At 45.8% G+C, this 12,123-nt stretch overlaps 1 long non-coding RNA gene across 1 annotated transcript in view; it reads right to left on the bottom strand.

The window, feature by feature from the left end:
* LOC123790450 (uncharacterized) overlaps positions 1–12,123 on the bottom strand; it is an 80,306-nt gene that overhangs the window by 56,068 nt on the left and 12,115 nt on the right. The window contains exon 2 of the long non-coding RNA XR_006779096.2: positions 1,189–1,298. This is a non-coding gene — a long non-coding RNA (uncharacterized LOC123790450). The remainder of the gene's footprint in view (positions 1–1,188; positions 1,299–12,123) is intronic.

The raw sequence follows: 12,123 nt of genomic DNA, 5'->3' as shown, positions 1-12,123 counted from the left end.
CAAAATACATGCGGGGAAATGTGAATAATGGTGAACCTAGGTGAAGCAGGCCCAGAGATTATCGAACTACTCGTGAAATGTTTATATGCAGTTGAGAATTTTCAAATAAACAGGGAAAAAAGACAATAATATAAGCCCCGCCCGAGACCCTCAGAAGCGGGAGGGCCAGGGGCAGGCACCTGTATTTTTAGTGAGCCCCTCATGAGATGGTGAAGTGACCAGTACGAGACCGATCTGCAAGCCAACGTGCACGAACCACAAAGTGAGATGCCTCCCTAGGTACCTTTCCACGGGGAACTCTGCGATTTTCTTGAGAGCAGCGTCTCTAAGCAGTGGGGAGAGGAAGGATCTTTTGATGTTCAGCAGGCGAACAATTAGGACAAAAGGGAAACAATGCCTACCTTACTCTGAAGTAAGGAGCAGATGAATCAAATCTTTAAATATAAAAAAATGAAACCACGAGCGGCGCCCGGCTGGCTCAGTCGGAAGAGCGCGGGACTCTTGATCTCAGGGTCATGAGTTCAAGCCCCACGTTGGGTGTAGAGATTATTTAAACAAATAAAGACTTAAAAAAGAAAAAAGAAACCACAAAATCCCCTGAAGAAAATATGAGATACTTTTAAATTCAACCTTGGCATGAAGAAGGTCTTTCTAAGGAGGACACAAAACCCAGAATCATAAACTATTAATAAATCTGCCTGTATAAAAGTAAAAAAAAAAAAAAATTCCTTCATGGCCAAAAATACTTCAAAGAACCACAAAGGACAAACTACAAATGGGGAATTACTATTAACGAGACAGATGGCTAAGGCTAATTTACTCGACATATAAATAAGTTTACAAATCAAAAAGAAATAGCCCTTACCAAAAACCCAACCAAGAAATGGGCAAAGGACATGAAAAGAGTTCACAGAAAAAAGACACAGAGAAATACAAATGCCTCGTCGATATACTAAAAAGTCTGTCAACTGTTACCACAAATAAGACAGGCGGACATTAAAATTAAACTGAGATATCACTTTTCACTTTCCAGATTCCCAGGCAGTGTTCCAAAAGTCTAATGCCAGGCTATTTTGCAAAGGCTATGGGCAACTGGGCAGGTCCATGCACCGTTGGTGGGGTTCCCAATGGTGCAACCTCTTCAGAGGCCATTTTGGCAAAACCGATCAAAGTACGAAACACTCATACCTTTCCTCCCAGAAAGTTCACTTCTGGGGATCGATATTTATCCATGTGTTCAAAGATGTGGGCGTAAGACACCAACGGTGGCATGCTTTGAAGTAAGAGTCTGGAACTACCTACGAGACATCAATAACACATTAAGTAAATATTGGAATGTCTCTCTAATGGTCATCAATCTGTTGGAACACGGATATGTTGCACTGCTCCTAAAAATTAGATGGATAGGTGTTGATACGGAATTTTCCGTAATGGGGAGAAAAGCAAGACGGAGGACGCTTTTATGTTAAAAAAGACACTCTCTGTGTGTACATTTTATGCTCGCGTATCAGCAAAATGTTGTGGAAAATATACATTGTGCTGTGAACAGTCACTATCTCTGACTTGGGTTCCAGGGAACGATACTATTTTCAATCCTTCATATAAGCAAAATCTGTACAGCTGGTACTATTCAGGGTGGGTGAGGGCATAAAAATAAAGATATTCTTACAGACTACCGGTGATTGTGTACAGTGCTCCAGCCTTTTTAGAGGCCAACGTGACAAGGCCTACAAAATTTTAAAATCCTTGTGCCCTGTTACCAAACAATTCCCACTTTCGGGAATCTATCCCACAAAGATACTTGAACCAAGTCATAATATTTTAGGTGACAATTTGGGGCACAATGAAAAATAATCAAGATGAATAATGGAGAGGCCATGATATAAGGTCTGGTGGTCCATTCATAATGTGGGATTAAGGCTAAGCAACTGTGGGAATTACAATCCCCAAAAGATTGTAAACTATAAATTATATTACAAATCTTGATGATGTAAAAATATTAATATGATGAACAATAACTGGAAGATAGAAGAGATGTGAGATGACAGGTGATAACTCTTCCTTTTTTTTAAAGATTTTTTATTTATTCATTTGAGAGAGAGAGTGACAGAGTGAGTAAGGACAGGAGCAGGGGGGAGGGTCATTGGGAGAGGGAGAAGCAGACTCCCCGCTGAACAGGGAGCCTGATGCAGGACCTGATCCCAGGACCCTGAGACCATGACCTGAGCCAAAGGCAGATGTTTCACTGACTGAGCCACTCAGGCGCCCTGACAGGTGATAATTCTAATAACCACATCTCTCAGAGCAAAGTGAGTTAACTCAGTCTGTCCGACTTGAAGCAGAGTCAAAAAATATATTTGCCAATCACTTAAGGGTTTACATAATCTCCTTCCTTCCCCTGCTCTTCTTTTTTCTCTTTTCTTTTTAAGTAGGCTCCAAGCCCAGTGTGGGGCTTGAACTCACAACCCTGAGATCAAGAGTCACATGCTCTACTAACTGAGCCAACTAGGTGCCTCTGCTTTTCTTTTTCCATAATCAACCTTCCTCACTTTACTAGGATCATTTAGGAAATGATACCTCTTACGGCAAAGAAGCATTTACCCCAGGGCGCCTGGGTGGCACAGCGGTTAAGCGTCTGCCTTCGGCTCAGGGCATGATCCTGGCATTATGGGATCGAGCCCCACATCAGGCTCCTCCGCTAGGAGCCTGCTTCTGCCTCTTCCACTCCCCCTGCTTGTGTTCCTTCTCTCGCTGGCTGTCTCTATCTCTGTTAATAAATAAATAAAATCTTTAAAAAAAAAAAAGAAGCATTTACCCCAAGATCATTAATCTTTCAGGTTACTCAGGGCCATGGCACATGCCTGTGGATACTGTGTGCTGCCCAGCTCTACCAGGTGTCCTACAGGGGCTGTAATAAACGTATCCCCCTCTAGGGTTGGGCAGTGCTCACCTGCACAACTGTACATGGCAGCCCATGTTTATGACAGTTTTCTTTAGTTCCAATATGTTAAGTATAAAGTTAATGATTTTCCATTAAATGCAGTTTATATAACAAGAGCCCACTGAACACAAGTACTTTTCTTTAGAGTACAACGTGGTGGTTAGCATGCTGGTTCGAGAGTCCTACTGCTTGGGTTAGACTCCTGACTAGCTAGCTGTGTAATTTGGGGAAAATGATTCAGCCTCTCTGTGCCCATAAAACACAATAATTACAGCCTAACTGGTAGCTGAGAAGATTTCACGAAATAATCCATGCACATTGTTTAAGCTGTGAAACTAAGATAGTCAGTCTGATTGGAAGGAGAGAAACAAAATGAAGGACTCTGGTCTCACACTATTCTGTGGTTCCAGAAGGGGTAGTTCATGTGATTCTAGCACAGGAGAGAATTCTGCTCACCTCGGGGATTTGCCTATTTTCCGATTTCTCATGGTTTAGGGTGGCAATGCGAATATTTTGGCATGAACTTTTTAAATGTCCATCAAACACAACCAATGGAACAAACCTTGTGCGTGTCTTCCTTTTCTAAACAAACAAAAAACCCCAAAAAACCAAAAAAAAAAAAAAAAAAAACCCAAAACAAAAAACCCCCAAAAAACAAAAACCCCTCCCCTGTAGTTTAAAGACTGTGCAGAGAAGCTATTACAGTATCCTCATTCAGTATGCTTATGAAGAACATTCTAATTTTTAACATTTGTGAATTGCTCTGAAGAGTTTTCGTGCTGATAGCCTGCTGCAGTTGTCTGCAAATCTGAAAACCAACTAGGTTTCTGGGGAACGGTAACTTCCTCTTTGGGGGCTGTGCAGGGAGGGCTCTGTTGTAGCTTCTTGACTGTATTAAGCTCATCTGTCACCAAGGAAAAGTGACGGGTGTGCACACAGCAGATTATAGAAACAGTCTTACCCAATATCGTCAAGCACCGTCTGTATACATTATTTGTCGTTTACGCCACAGCACACAGATTTATTCTGTTTTGCAGAGAATGGGGATTAAAGGAGATGCTGTGACAGGGTGTCATCAAAACCCAGCACCTTCCTGCCTAGACTGTAAACAAGCCTTACAAAACTAAACACTTGGTGTGTTGTCGAATCCCTAATTCGTGGCGGGCCCTCACGGAAATGCACACGAGCATTTACGCAGGATTGAACACAACCGGCAGGCTGCCGGAGAGACCACTCCGAATCCCAAGGGCTTTCTAGATGTTACCTCCAGCATCTCCCATTAGCCCGCCATTGGCCCACCTGTCTGCTTCCCAGTCACGGGCAGAGGGAGCCCAGTACATACACACATACACATTCATGAGGCATGTCTTAATATATGTTTCAGAAAAATAAAACACCACCACCACCACCAGCAAAAAAAGAACCCAACCCTAATTTTGCACGGCTGAGTCTTCTTCCTACTCCTGTGATTTCCTGAGGGACTCTGGTTCGGTGTCAGTATTGACATACTCCTCTCATCTGTTTGTTCGATTCCCAGTAACCACCAGGGACAGCACCTCCTCGTATCATGACACTCCCTCACCCCCTTTTGGAAGACTTAATATTTAAAAATGGATGTCGTTTATTTTTTTAAATGGCTATAAGAGTCACTCAGTTTCAAGTTCAAAACAATAAAGAGACAAAAGGATAAACAGGGAAAAACCTTCCCTTCTTCCCTCCTGACTCCCAACCACTCAGCTCCCTTCCCTCGGAGATGACCAATGTTCGCGCTTTCTGGCTACTTCTACGAAAAAAAGTAGTGGGAGTCCAGAATCAGATGCTAGGGACATACTCGCAAGCTGGCTTCAGGGACTATGTTGGGCCCCGCTGCCTACATTTTCCAAACCCGTGGAACTGCACAGTGATAATACCAGCAATAAGGTCTTCAAGGTCCCTAAAGCTCTTCTAAATTCCCGGCGAAAAGGTCAACTAATTTAAACAGCTACAGTGTTCGTGCACTTCTCTGAATTCTGGTTTTTTGAAAGTTGATAACCTGAGTATGACCACAATGGATGGCTCAGGGAGACACAGCGATCCATCAGAACACACCAGACGCCTGCGATGCCGACGAAGGAAGTCTTGCAAATCGAGAAGCACGTTCATAAATCATCTGCTGAAGACAGAGAGCTTCTCTTCCACTGTAGACCATTAAGCTCCTACCTAAACCACACTTGGAAAATAAAGGTCTTTATATTAATAGTTTGCAAATTCAGCAGTGTCCCTCTCTGCAAACAACTGCGGTCACCTGAGGCCAAGCAAGAGTAAACCTACCTCTTATGAAATCTTGTTCTAGAGGGGACAAACGTTAAAGCTTATTATAGGACAGCTGGGGTTTCACCACCGATGTCAAAAGTCCTTATATTTAGAAATCTTACTCAGTTCGTTTGCTTTGTGCCTTGTCTGCCCTGGCAGTCAGTCACTGCTGGCTAGCCACTGGTGGACCCAACAATGAGGCGCTTGTGGCTCTGTGTGCTTCCCACGTGTCCACAAACCATGGCCCCTTGGCTCTGCTTGCTGCTCTCCACCCCTGACCCCCTGATCCTGCACCTGAGTGGTTCACTCCCGTGGTGGCTGCCACTCCATGAGCACAGCCCCTCTCTGTTCCCTTAGGTATCTGCTCTCAGGCACCACTGAATCAGCTGGAACTACCTATTTTTACATAATTCTCCTAGAACTTACTCGTGTTATGCTATTTGCTATTTTGCAGTTGAACCTGCATTTTAGATATTTGTCAAAAATACATTTTCCCCCTGCATTCATTCCCATCTACCCACTACCTATGGCTTTGAATATCTTGCAGTAGAAGAACTGGCAGATTAAGAATTGGCAGATTAAGTTAACTGTCAAGAAGAGTGAGTGTGGGGTTGTGACAGAAGGCAAAGACTAAATGCCTCACTGTTTTTATCACCATCATCACCATTGTCACCACCACCATCACCATTGTCACCATCACCATTATCACCACCATCACCATTATTATCACCACGGTCACTATCACTATCATCACCACTGTCACCACCGCCATCATCACCATTGTCACCATCACCATTATCACCACCATCATCACCATTATCATCACCACGGTCACCATCACCATCATCACTATTGTCACCATCACCATCACCATTGTCACCATCACCATTATCACCACCATCATCACCATTATCATCACCACAATCACTATCACTATCATCGCCATTGTCACCATCACCATCACCATTGTCACCATCACCATTATCACCACCATCACATTATCACCATGATCACTATCACTATCATCACCATTGTCACCATCACCATCATCACCATTATCACCACCATCATCACCATCATTACCATTATCAACACCACGGTCACTATCACTATCATCACCATTGTCACCACCACTATCATCACCACGGTCACTATCACTATTGTCACCATTGTCACCATCACCATTACTACATCACTATCATCACCATTATCATCACATCATCACCATCGTCATCATCATCACCATCACCACCACCCCCACCATCATCCTAAAGAAGAGAAGCTCACACTTTTGGTGCCGGGGCCTATGCCGGGCTTTTCATGGGCATCACACCTCACCAAGTCCTCCTTAGAAGTAGTTCCTGAGAGAAGCAGCTATTGTAATCTCCATTGTACGGATGAGAAAGCTGAGGCTTTGAGAGAATGACTTCTCTAAGAACACACACCTTGCAGCACCAGAGTCAGAACGGTCTGACTCTGGAACCTGGGCTCTTCACCACTAGGCAATACTGCCTCCCCCTTGGGGCTGGTCGGACTCTTGCAAAGACCACCTAAGGCCTTTAAGAGGGCAATTCCATACTGAGATGGCAAACCCAACACTGCCTTTCCTAATCTGCTGGAACGCAGCAGACGATCAAAGAGCTGTAAGCAGAACGCATTTTTGGAAATGAAATCCTGTTCTAAATCCACCAGGGGAGCTTACTTCATCTCTTCACCAAGAAAAGAAAAATATGAGGGCAACACAATTTGTTCCAGTAGATCTATTTGGTAAAGACAGGTTGTCTTAAGACCTGCGACTACCTTAGAGTTGGGTTGGGGTGCGGACCCTCCCCTGAGCCCACATTCACTCCCTGCTGGCACCGAGGGCACCTTGTGATCCGGACAGAAGAGGAGAAAGTCCACATCCCCATCTGCCATGCCAGGAATTGCTGGCTGTTGGGGAGGGTGGCAGGAATCAGTGCTCCTTCGGAAGCAAGAGAGGGAGGAGGAGGAGGAGGAGAAGGAAGAGGAGGCATAAAATATGCATGAAGCAGACTTGCACGACGGCTAAGTGAGCCCACCACTTACTGCTCAGCTCCGGCAGCAAAGGGAAGGTAGCAGTGCTTTGAGTCAGACACCTTCATGAAGCTATTTGCAATCTTCTGAGGAAAACAACAGAGTCAATAAATATCTCGCGTTACGTGTCCGTGCAGCTTCTCCTGCAGACTAGATCAGCTCTATGCCGGTAGCTAGAATCTCCCTGTAATTCCACGAACTGTGGGATCCAGAAGGAAGGGCCTTCAGCCCCAGAACTGTAGTCAGCAGACAGTCTTCATGTACTGGCACCATCGGGGATGTCTCAACCGTGCCCAAGGTCATGTCCTCCCCAAAAGACCCCCACGGATGGGTTGCTCATAGGGGCTTAGCCATACTTGCCCAATCTGGAACAATCCTCTGACAGGCTCCTGACCGTGGACCTGCACGTCCCCTCATCTGCTCTCTGCTCCGCCCTCTCTCCACCACAGGTGTTGATTCCGCGCATGCACCTTGACAGAGACCCTCGACCCAGCGTTCCATCTCAGAGTCGGCCTCCCAGACACCTCAGCCTGCAACAAGCATCCCACACAAACATTTGCAAAACAGAAATTATTGTAGCATTACAGGGAAGGGCCTTACATGTACTGGGTATAAAATCTAAGAAGCCAAACTAAAGTTAGCTGAGAACTTGCCCGGTGTTTCTGGTTTTCGTGGTGTCAATAATAGCAAGAACGACTGCTTACAACTACTTCAAGTAAAGTACAGACCGATACAGTGTATCTATCAGCCCATTGCTCTTCCATGCAGAATTCCCCTGCGATAAAATCATTTGGATCCACGTCCCCTTTATTTGGTAGGTATAACAGTTTGCAAAAAAAATGGCTCCAATTCTTCTTCCTGCGTCTGTTGCCTTTAGCGAAGTGACCTTTTGTAACCCTTCCCATCAAGACATAGGCGAAACCTTGAATCAGGGATGGCCTTGTGTCTTGCCTTGGCAAGTGGAATGTGATGGAAATGATGTCATGCCAGTTCCAAGGTAGGCCTTGAACACTTCTGTTCTCTCTCTCTCTCTCGGAACCTTACGCAGCCAACTACGTGGAAAAGCCTGGGTAAGCCGCCAGGAAGGTGAGGAGGCTACAGAAAGCAGAGCATGCTGGATAAGCTGAGACCACCCCACAGCTCCCAGCCAGCCTAGCCGACTCACGGCCGAGCCCAGCCAAGAGCAGAACTGCCCAGAAAAGCTCAGCCACAAAATTGTCAGCTACAGAAATAGCTTTTGTTTGAACCCACAACTACAAGTTGGGGTACTCGATTATGCAGTAAACACTGCTGAAATAAGAGCGGTTATTTCCAAGACTGATTCCGAAGACTGCGTTTTGGGGCAAATTGGTCCATTTCCAAAAACCCATTAAGATCTGAGGCAAAGATATTAAGTGGATGGGAAGGAATACAGAAAATACTCTCTATAGGTCGAGTTAAAATTGCAGTTTTAAAAATGGCTCAAGACAAAACGTCTTAGTCCAAGAAATAAACCTCCAGGCAAGTACAGAGAAAGAGATTTGTGGTCAAGTTGGGAGTTTGAGAACCATGACCTTGAAAGTCCCCGTGTGACCTGCTGTCGCCTTCTCTGTCCTATGGACACAGAGTGGAGAACTACCGCAAGAACTTGGAGAACCTTTAGGCACCCAGCACTCTCCCCTTGCCTGCCATGGAATACAGCGAATGAAACAGAATACCTCCATTTGTCCAGGAACAGAAGAAACAGTCTTTGGCTTTTTTTAAATAAAATTATATGGAGCTTGACACTAATACTTGCGCCGGTATCTGGTGCAAAAAGGTGGTTGGCCCTGCAGCCATTTCCTCGGAGAAAAAAAAAAAAAGTCTCCCCGGCCCCTGGCCCAGGTCCTGACATAAACCTGCTTCCTTTGCTGCTGCTGTGCTCCTGCAGATAGATGTGCAGAGAGCCACTGTTTCCACGTGCTGCTCTAACTCTGAGCGAGGTGTGCATTCCTCTGATAATCCAGCGCCTGGGTGCTGGTGGTTTGCTGAGTCATAGCTAGACTTCAGAAACCAGACGCCTTCACCTCGATCTCCAACGCAAAATTTCCTGCAAATTCAACATCAGCTTGCAACAGGGTTTTGAACCCCTTGAAAACCCTTTGACTTCCCCGATACTTGTCAGTGCTGCGCCCTCGATGCTTAGACGCACCAGCATTAATTGGGCTACTTCCTGCTACCCGGCAGCCGGGAGACGCTGCAAGGGGCAGCATGGTTCCAAGCCTCTGAGGTGGTACTCACCTACTGACTCACTGTGTGGCCACAGAGAAACTTCCACGTGGGCAGCTGGCCCTCGACAGAATATATAATTAGCGTGCATGCTTTAGCAAGGTTCTCAGAAGGTCCTGTTACCAGGTCCCATTAAATCTTCCTCAATTACAGCCTTGACCTCTCAAGAACTTCCTCATATTTGCGTGAGTCCCTCCGCAAGGTCACAATGGCATCTGATAGGACAGGGTTTCTACTCAGGGAAAGACAAGACACGAACAACATGGCATCCCCCTGCCATCCACCAGCATCTAGATGGCAAGGAAGACCTGAAACATGCCAGTCTTCTTCACAAACTCCCTGGAGGTATTTTCTATCCGACCCAGCTCAAGCAAGTATGCTCATTGGCAAGCGTAGGGTCGTCAAGATGGAGGGTTGGGGTGGCAGGGGTAAAGGCATGGGCACACTCGTCTACTCCTGTGACACACTCCCACTCCCCTCCCTTATGTAGAGATAAAATCTGATCAAGATGAACATGAAGTGTGGTCTTTAAAGGAGAAAGTCTCAAAAGGATAGCCCAAGGCATATGGGTACTAGGTGTCTAAGAAGGAAGAGGAACCCCGTGGGCTCTACCCATGGGCTAACACAACAGTAGGGAAAGCAGACATGCGTCCTCCTGACTCATCTGAAAAGCTCTTCCTGGGACCCCTCCAGCTAATGCATGTACAAGCACCCAGTGATCACATAAGAACCATATCTCTTAATTAACAAACTGTTGACAACGTCAGGGGACACATCATCATTAGGGTATGCATGTCTCGGTGTTGTTGGCTGCAGAATTTTAAAAATTGGTATATATATATACATTTTTAAAGATTTATTGATTGATTTGAGAGAGAGAGAGCACACACGAGAGTGACAGCGTGGGGGGAGGGGCAGAGGGAGAGAGAATCTCAAGCAGACTCCGTGCTGAATGCAGAGCCTGACGCGGGGCTCGGCCTCACGACCCTCAGAGCATGACCTGAGCCGAAACCAAGAGTCGGACGCTTTACCGACTGAGCCACCCCAGCGCCCCCGGTTGCAGACTTTAAAAGAAAACCTTGAGTTTCTACCATTATAACTTTTAAACAGGTGTTCCCTATTTTGAAGCCAATAAATACGGACAAGTATTTGTAAGAACTGCATGCATTTCTCTGTGTTTACGGTAAGGATATTTTCTTGTGCAGTTTGAGCATTTATGTACTCGAAGGTTTTTAAGTTCAAGAAATATATATATATACACATAAAACAACCAAAGAGACGAGCTGTAGGTAGGAAATGTCAATGCAACATTAGGAAGAAGGTCACGTCGGATATGAAATGAATAAAATGCTACAAATGAAGAGAGAAAAGGAAGAAGAATGCAGCAAAAAGAAAAAGCAAAAAATCTGAAGAGTAGGTATAGACTAATACAAATAATCTCTGGTTGTGAATGAATCAATGAGCCGTAATGAAAAAGAGAAACCTGAGAACCGCCCGGTATAAACAGGCCTGGAAAGTAAGGCTTTGGGGACAAAAGTTAAATACGGTATTTAGTTAATAAAGAACAAACATTTTTCTCAGACAGGGGACGTGGCTCTGGGAAAAGCTGAATTGAAGGTACAAGTTCTTGGGGTGTCCTGGCACCCGTGGAGATGTGTTTTATTTTATTTTTAAAGATTTTATCTATTTATTTGAGAGAGAGAGAGAGTGAGCGAGAAAGAGAGAAGGAGCAGGGGGAGCAGCAGGCAGAGGGAAAAGCAGACTCCCCGCTGAGCAAGGAGCCTGATGCGGGCCTCGATCCCAGGACCCTGGGATCATGACCTGAGCTGAAGGCAGACGCCTCACCAGCTGAGCCCCCCAGGCGCTCCAGATGTGTGTGTTTTATCCACAGCTGCCGGAGCCACCAGCTTCTCATACTGGCTCTGAGTCACTAGCCAGTCAGGCACCTTGATACCCAGGGCCTTGTCACGACATAATTGGCTGTGGGTCTGTTTCAACACTTTGTTCTCAAGTTCTAATCACAGGGATAACACAGATAATACTAACAACTTAGATATAGTATTCATACAGAAGCTTTATCGAGAGCTCATGGTCCACGAGGCTCTGTTTCAACCCTTGGCATGTAACGTGGCCTGGATCCTTCATACGATTACGCCCCTCACCGTGCAGACAAGGGGTCTGAGATGGGGTTACTAGTCTGAAGCTCGGGTCCACGTTTACTACTTTTCCAGTGTCCGAGTTTTCTCGGCTGATGAGCTGGACACCATGCTCAAGGCCTGGGACACTCAGCCCAGGTGCTTTCTGGCTTGCCCACAAACCACGCTGGACCCTGACCCACCACAGTCTTGCTTCCCGTGGCCAGTGGTTCCCAAGGCAGCCTGTGTGCTGCCTGCCTCACACTGACAGGGCTCCCGGGACACAGAGCTAGAGACACATGGGTTTGTGGCCGATGGTGGGCACGACCTCTAACCTGAGCTCGCTAAGGAACCGAATGATCTCGTGGACTAACTCTGGTTGACTAGGCAAGGCAGGCTCCTGGGTCAAAGAACAAAAGAGAAGGTGTTTTAGACTCGGACAGGCCAAGGTTC

Source organism: Ursus americanus, chromosome 5 (assembly GCF_024610735.1).
Source record: "Ursus americanus isolate L20-20 chromosome 5, mUrsAme1.1.p, whole genome shotgun sequence".
Lineage (NCBI taxonomy): Eukaryota > Metazoa > Chordata > Mammalia > Carnivora > Ursidae > Ursus > Ursus americanus.
This window is presented reverse-complemented; position numbering and strand designations above follow the sequence as displayed.